An 8325-nucleotide genomic window follows, 5' to 3' on the forward strand; every position below is an offset into this window, starting at 1 on the left:
TATTGTTTTTGTGATTAATCACGATGCTTTAATTATGTTCAATTTGTAACAATGAAATTGGGGGTCACCACAACATGAGGAACTGTATTAAAGGGTCACGGCATTAGGAAGGTTGAGAACCACTGATTTAGTCCATCCTGTGTTCTAAAGAAAGTGGCAGTGGAAGTGACTAGTCAAATAGGTTAAGAAAATGTATTGTTGCTCTAACCGGTTTGGCTCAGTGGATAGAGCATCGGCCTGCGGACTCAAGGGTCCCAGGTTCGATTCCGGTCGGGGGCATGTGCCTTGGTTGCGGGCACATCCACAGTGGGGAGTGTGCAGGAGGCAGCTGATCGATGTTTCTCTCTCATCGATGTTTCTGACTCTCTGTCCCTCTCCCTTCCTCTCAGTAAAAAATCAATAAAATATATTAAAAAAAAAAAAAGAAAAAAAAGAAAGAAAATGTATTGTTATATAAAATTAAACAAGTGTATTTATATGCAGTTACCTACTTTATGACTCCTCAAAGAATATGACCTTGTATGCGCGGTTCCAGACTTATTTCACAAATGGAATTCTTTCCCACTGACTATCTATTAATGATTTACAGAACTAATGGCTAGCAGAACAACGTTTCAGGTACCCTGATCTAGTCTATGCCCTTCATTTTGCAGAAGAGAAAAGGCCTCTTAGCAGCTTTTCAGGGGGCTACCTGGGCAACAAGAGTCTCTGGTGGGCCCCGAGCTGTTGCATTAGATCAGGCCTCCAGGACTCTGGAGAGGGGAGGGGCCTGGGAAGCAGCTCACAACACAAGTGCCCTCCCTGCTCCCCAAGCTGCGGGAACAGCTGAATCAGAGCTCTCCAATGTGTGCATTCTAGCCTCAGGGCAGTGAAACAATCACTTCAGATTTATTTCCATAAAACCTTTCACTTTCACAATCTCTCCCACGTGTCTTCCGAGTCGGCCAATGGACACTGTTCCAGCACTCAGAGATGAAGACAATCTTGAAATCAAGCCTATACATTCATTTCAGCAGTTTTGTGCTCACATGCTTTCAGAGAGCATGAATCCTTAAAATAGCAAGCCAGTCTCTTCATAATTAAGTTAAAGCGCTTAACACAAAATGTAGCTCCAAACTACGAAATCATTAATTCTGTTTGGATCCAAAATTCCTTGGTCACGAAGAGAATCCAGTGCTTAATTTGTGCCGATAATATGATGCTAGTGACTATTTTTATGTATGTGCATTTTTAAAATAGCCCGAGCAAACAGAATTTACAGAAGTCTCCTCCTACAAAATTCTCATTTGACACATATTATACACTAACTTGCTCTGTTATCTTATTTCCATGCTCAGTTGTAAACAACTCTCAGGCCAGGACTACTTAGACATCTAATGGCCTGCCGAGCTAGGAACTAGACAGTGTCTTGCTACAGGAACTACTACATAAATATTTAATGGAAGATTGGGACTGATAATAGGGCACCTTCTAAAAAGATATACCATATACTGTGAAAAGATTATCTCCTACCAAATGAATTAGAAGATAAGGTATGCCTTCCTTTTCTCTTTCTCCTCCTCCTCCTCCTTCTCTTCCTCCTTCTCCCCCCCCCCCCCCCATTTGTTTTGCAGGTCTTTCACAAACATCAAAACCTCTAGGCGACCATTCAGAAGGCAGAGAGCAGCTACTCCAAATGACTCAGGAGCTCCGCATGCACCAAGAGTGCTGCTGGCGTGGCTTGCAGAATTTGCTCCATCTTTAGTCTTAGTGCTATCAAGTGAACTTCCCCAAATGTGACGTTTCCATGGACTGACATTTCGGGAACACAAAAGCAAACTGTATGGAGCAGTGTCCTTGGGGCAGGTGCACTAGGGATGTGTGTGTCCCCTCGGGGCACCAGCTGTTCCTTCCCCAGGCGATTCCTGTGTGATGCAAACAAGGAAATCTGTGAACTTGGTCCAAAATGCTCAACTGGGGCTCCTTTACACACAGCCTCCAGTGAAACCTGTTTGATTAAGAAAGGGCTGGCAAAGTGCAGGTTTAGAGGACTTTCTATACCAAGGCAGTCCTCGGAGTGTTCATTTTTATCTTAACCCCTCAGACAATTAAACCCACAAGGCACTGTTTAGAGGCAAACTCAGTTGGAGTCTCTAAAACGAGGGGTGATACAACTGCGGACAGGGGTCATAACCAATAAAGCACCACATTCCCCGGGTCTTTTTTGTTCATTTTTAATTACTTTTATTTTTAAATCATGTGTAGACTCTCCTGTTGCGTTTTCTGTAATCAATTATCTCATCAGTCCTGAGTAATTGCAGCTCTTTAACATAAGTTGGAATCGTTTATTAAAATAACATTATTTTTGTCTTGTGTTTATGTGAGTTTCTCCAGTCCCTGTGGTCATTTCTAAGTGTACTTCCCCAGGGGCACTTCTTTCTTTCTCACATTTTTCTATGACCAAAGAAATCTGACTTCCCAGCAATAGAAATTACCCTAAGGTCACAACAAAGAAAACAAAGGCATAAGCCCTGGAGTATGATGTTTGGGGAAACTTGATGGTTGCCTGGGTAGCATTTAATTAGTCCTGGGTTTCGGCTGAGGGTGGGGGTGCTGGTACCTGGGTAACCTTTGTCACTACCACTAAATCTGTGGTTGAACAATCAAACTGCAATGCTTGTTATGATTTCTATTCTCATTCTTTTCTTTAGGAATTTGAGGAAATCTAAATCTCTCTCTTCTCTTCTCTCTTCTCTTACACACACACACACACACACACACACACACACGTTTGTAAATTAAGAAAACACTCAGTGTTTCCTAAAGCTGTGAATCAAATTTTTCCAATTGAATACTAAACAGTGGAACACCTTATTCTTCAATCTAATCCTTTACAATTACTTGCTTATTAATAAGCACTCAAAAATAGTACTTGACATTTTAAAAAGGAAATCTCTGAGTTTACGCTTTATTCCTCTTCTACCATTATTTCTAGCATGCCTTCATAAATGCTGAACAAACTGCCCCAGAGAGAAACATGCAAAACTGGACAGTAAAGAGTAAAGGGACTGTACTTGCTAGGTGGTTTGCTGATATTGAGTGCTATAAAAAACACACACACACACACACACAAACAAAAAAACCCTGTACTAGCAAAAACCATGGGCTCTCTTTGGTTTCTGCGATGAAGACAAAAGCTGCCCTGGGTTGGCAGTGTTAGAAGCTGTTCTGTAATGCACTTAGATGGATTTAACGGCAAATTACTGACATCCCCCCCAAATGGTTACTGGGCCCAGGCAGCCAATTTTCTGCCACCTTCCTGCCTATGCGTGTCTGTGCCGAGTGGCTCCACCGTGCCCATTAGGAACAGCTTGAGAGCCATTACAGTTGGTAGGGTAAAACATCCTTTTTACTCCACAAAAAAAAAAAAAGTGAGATGAGTAGGTATTTCTAGGGTGGTCTGAACAAGCCATCAACAACCCAAGGAATGAAGGCACCTGAGTGGCAATGAAACACCGTGTTATTCTTTTTTGTTGGCCAAACCTGCATCAGAAAAAAATACATCGGTGTGTGAGGATCTCTGGATATAAAGAATCCCCACGTTTCAAAGTTGTGCAAAATGTAAACCTCGCAGGAATTACGCCTTGTGTAGCACACACTATAAATTCCCGTTCTTCTCTTTGGAAAGTTTGGCCCTTTCATCCTTCCAAAGGCATTCAGTTGGGGGGCGACCAGGCAGTTGAAGGAGGAATGAATGGGAGCACTGGGGCAGGAGCGGCTGCTGACTACTCCCTCCCCCAACTGCAGCCCACAGGCGGGGGAAGCTGAGGGCAGAGGGCAGGTGTAAGAAAGGCGAGTGATTTGCATGAAAATGGGAGTCTCCTTCCCAGGCGGGCGGCATTGACCTCCAGGGATGCTAAACAGAGGTCTGGTTACTTCAACACAGATAACGCTCTCCATTTGTCATTTTCTTCTAATACTGGGATTCCCTCCATAACCTTAGATGACGACGCCATGAGAAACAGTGAGCTGAGCGGTGTTGGCATGTGGGCAGGTGCCTGTACCTGTGTGTGCGCACCTGAGAGAGAAAACATGAGGATCAAGTTCCCTCTGAAATCGCAGGTTCCTTGAGGGTTAAGTCAGCCTCTAGGATGCAATGGAACATGCATTTGTGTGCTTTATTGTTAAAGGATGGGAGCTGGGCTGAAAACACGTTCATTACTCCCTGATCTCCATTAGAGCAGCTAATGCATTCTAGGCACATACTATTAGGCTATAATTCTGTACAACGGACAGACTAAACATACAAGTCTAGACAGAGAAAGGAGACGACTGAAAATAGCCTTAGATCTTTGCTACAGGCGTTTTAGCATTTCCTTATCATTCTACTGGCAAATAGCATAAAACCTGGCCTCATTAATGTCAAAGCGAGTAGAGGATTCGCATGACTTAAATTCAAGGGTCTTGATTTGAATTCTCCACTAGAAAACAATCTCCAGGCCAGATAGTTTTAGCAGTCACTCAGCACAAATCTGACCGTGCTCAGCTGTGGTTTGTTTATCTTCTAGAGAAAAGGCCTGGGTTCTTAAACAGAACCACCCATGTACACATTACAAAATCAATCAAACTGTAGAAAGGTTTGTGTGAACGGGATCTAGGAGTTTTATAAAGCCAGTGACAAAATGTAAACATGCCAAGGTCTTACTATTTATTCAGTTGCCTAAAAAAATAAACCGCCAGAAATCTTGGTTTCTTAAAACTGGCAAAGTTTTACAGTCACTTGCTGATTGGAGAGAACAGAAGAAAGAATCGTGTGGTAGAATGGAGTGGAAGAAGTTGCAAGGGAACAGAGTATGTGACCCCCAAATATGCCACTTTGGCATGTGGAATTTCTTGAGCGGAAGGCAAGATCCCACGGATTCAAGAAAAACTTTTACTTTTCCCTTAACTACCTAGAAGAATTTAATTAGGGGGCCTGGCTCATAGAAAGAGCTATTAACAAAGATAACCTTTACTTGAATGACCTACCTGTATAGGCAGGGCAAACATCTAATTACCAAACGTCCGCTCTTATTGTCCTATAAATTACCCTCCTCCTCTTTGAAGCTCCAGGCCTTTATTGCATTACTTGGGGGGAAGGGGGGGGCATAAAACCCTCACCGACACAACTTGCCCTTCCTTGGGTCTTTGTGAGGTTAAATTTGTTTTTCTCCTGTTAATCTGTCTTTGTCAATTTAGCTAATAGAACAGCTAACAGAACCTATAAAGGTAGATGAACATATTTTCCTCCCCTACACATGAATAGATTATCACAATGAGAAAGCAGACTAGCACCCTCACCCACATCAGCATCTTCCCATGGGCACCAACAGGACCATTTTGAAATGATTTTTGACCCTGCCCTATGGTTTACTATGCCAGGACCTTAGCATTATGCCTCCTTTTTGCTCTCACATCCAAAGGACCTTCCTAAACTCAGTCATGGAATGTTGCTGCCCCCTACACATAATCAGCAGCGATGTTCCTTCTGATCATGCTGAAGGCAATTGTTTCTCTGGGAAACATCTTTAATACAAACTTTAATATCATTACAAAAAGAAAGTTAGCCAATATCTAAATCCAGTATTTCCCATAGATAATAATAATCACCAAATATACAAGTCAAATAGATATTTAATAAGGGAGACAATTTTACACTAGCTCACATTTATTGTTTTACTATGTGACAAGCACTGTTTCAAGATCTTTACATGCATTAATTCATTTGATCCTCATGAAAATTCTGAAGTATTATAAATCCCTGTTTTATAAGCTGAGGCATAAAATGATTAAGTGACTTGTCCGAGATCCTATAGCAAATGATTGTCAGAGCAAGGATCCAGAATCTGCACTCTTAATCACTACACTATGTTGCTGGTGAGGATTTGAATTCTCAAAATGTTTTAATTATTTTAATAGGCAGAAGACACAATGATGGAAAAGAGAATATTAAAATTAATTTTCCTTCTGGTATCCCTTGTCCTGGGAATGGTTTGTGTTTGTTTGTTGTTTTGAAATGATGTTTGTCTAACACCAATAATCATGGGGCACTTCTTATAATCCCTAGGAGACATCCTGCTCTATTGTTATATGTAGGTGACAATAAAAGTTAAATTAGGGGAAGAATCAAATAGAAATGGAGAATGAAGCATGGTACCTAACTCTATTCTTGTGGTAAGACTTATAAAAATGATTTTCATCCAACATAATTAAGATACAAAAATATGCTATATATGTAAATAAAACTTTTAGGACAGTATTTGAATTCATAAATATAAGCAAACATAAGACTGTCGCTCTGTTTTGAAAAGATTCAAGTATTCAACATTCACTGGAGTGGAAGCCTGAGGAGTGTTGGTGCAGGAAGGCCTCACATTTGCTCTCACAATGACTGGTCTTGCTGGAGCCCAGCCTAGATGTGGCCAGGAATGGTTTTACATCGGGGCACACAGCAGATGTTTGTTGAAGGATTTTTAGGGAAGGCAATGTTGCAACAGGATTTGGAAAGTAAGATGGCCTTCGATGACTGACCATCCCAAGAATCAAAGTATGCCAGAGCTGGTCAGATCCGAGGGCTCACATCCTGGAGAACGGGGGGGAGGGGTACCTACAACCTCACCATTCATACCATGCGACCCCCACTTATGCAGAGAAAGCATCATAGTCCAGGTTCCTGCTTAAAGGATATTTGTTCAAGATGACTAAACCTTTCAGGGTGGTCTTGAATGAGACCTGCAATCCTGAAGAAATAGGCAAAATGAACTTCAAAACCACGTTTAAAAACTAGTACATTATACTATCTTGCTGGTGAGGATTTGGATTCTCAAAATTTTTTAATTATTCTAATAGGCAGAAGACACAATGATGGAAAAGAGAGTATTAAAATTAATTTTCCTACATGAGCTGTTAGGTGCATTTGAGGCAATCACCAGTCTTTTATAAGCCATCTCTAGACACAGCACCCAGCACAGCACTGATACAAGTAGGTAGGTAACCAGCCCTTTCTGTAGGTGACAGGAAAAGGAGGGAGAATGGTACATTAGGCTAACTGGTGGTTTGGGGGAGACTTGACCTTCCTAGTCCACTAGAGTAATGCTAGGTCTTTGGTCCAAAAACAGTTAATTCTTTAGTAATTCTTGCAGCCTTGAATTTTGCAATACAGAGCTGTCATTCTATAAAGTCAATCCAAGTATGAATGAACACAATGGGAATCACAGGCTTTGTTTACCCCCCCCCCCAAACAAAACAAAAGTAGTCTTACAAACAGTCATAGTAAGAAAGCCAGAACAACCTACAGAGAAAGGATAATAAAAGCTTGAATTTACACTTTGAAACATACTTGTTGGAAAAGGGTACTTCCCTTATTTTCCTTTTTGTGAGATGATTTTAAAAGTTATGGAGATGTGCAAGACACAAAAATACAACACAGTAACAATGAGAGAAACACATACTGTACCTTTACTTCAGCAAACCATGTGCCATCTGATAATTCCAGGATCATTCTCGCTTTTCTCAATACAAAGAGCTGATTTTGCAAGTGGCTTTGCAGCAGATTTAACTTTTAATGAGCCAATTCTTGCTATGTTTTTCTTAGCACATTTACACGATTCCATGTTTTGGGTCCACAATTCATTTGCTAACTAGAATACATAGAATTTTATTCTAATATCAAACTCAGAGAGAAGAACTGGGTCTGTCTCATGGGCATACTGCTGCAGTCAAATGTGATTCATAAAGGCACTGACATTCTGTACTCGGTTTCAAATCTCAGTATGGACAAGGCTAATTGAACATGATGTAGTCAGTCAAAAAGAGGCAGAGCCCATTCCTGATTTTATATCAATGCCAATAAAATTAGCAATCATACAACAAAATCATGTAGACAGAAAAGAGTATGCTCTACTCTATTTTACGTAAAATTTAAGTGATATTCAAGAAATAAAATGGAATATAGTAGCTATGAATGATCAATGGCAGAGCTTTGGAGAAAATCATCCCAGGTTTGGAGTCCTTATGGGCCAGCAATTCTGCTCATAATCCAAAATGTAACCAACTGAGAGAAATATGGGTCACTGTTCTCAAGAGGAAGATAAGATGAGTCCAACTACATTCTCAGGCCTAGAGGTCAGAGTGAGGCAAGAGAGTAAGAAGCTAGGAAAATCCTTTGGCAAGTGGCATGAGGAAACTGAGACAGACAGTGAAACAGATGGCTGAGCAATTTACAGCCAGCTAATAAATCCCAAGATCTCATCTTTCCTAACCAAGGACACTTAGGATCAAATAATTTACACATTCGAGACCAAGCTG

At 41.0% G+C, this 8325-nt stretch overlaps 1 protein-coding gene and 1 long non-coding RNA gene across 8 annotated transcripts in view; both read right to left on the minus strand.

Annotated features, from left to right (window-relative positions):
* Positions 1-8325, minus strand: part of MAP1B (microtubule associated protein 1B) — a 91241-nt gene that overhangs the window by 72130 nt on the left and 10786 nt on the right. The gene's annotated exons all lie outside the window — the stretch shown is intronic.
* On the minus strand, positions 2115-7468 carry LOC111825211. Its single transcript, XR_002828350.1, has 2 exons — positions 6917-7468; positions 2115-4057 (listed from the first exon to the last, which is right to left on the minus strand). It is a non-coding gene; the product is annotated as an uncharacterized LOC111825211 (long non-coding RNA).

Source organism: Myotis lucifugus, unplaced genomic scaffold (assembly GCF_000147115.1).
Source record: "Myotis lucifugus unplaced genomic scaffold, Myoluc2.0 scaffold_0, whole genome shotgun sequence".
NCBI lineage: Eukaryota > Metazoa > Chordata > Mammalia > Chiroptera > Vespertilionidae > Myotis > Myotis lucifugus.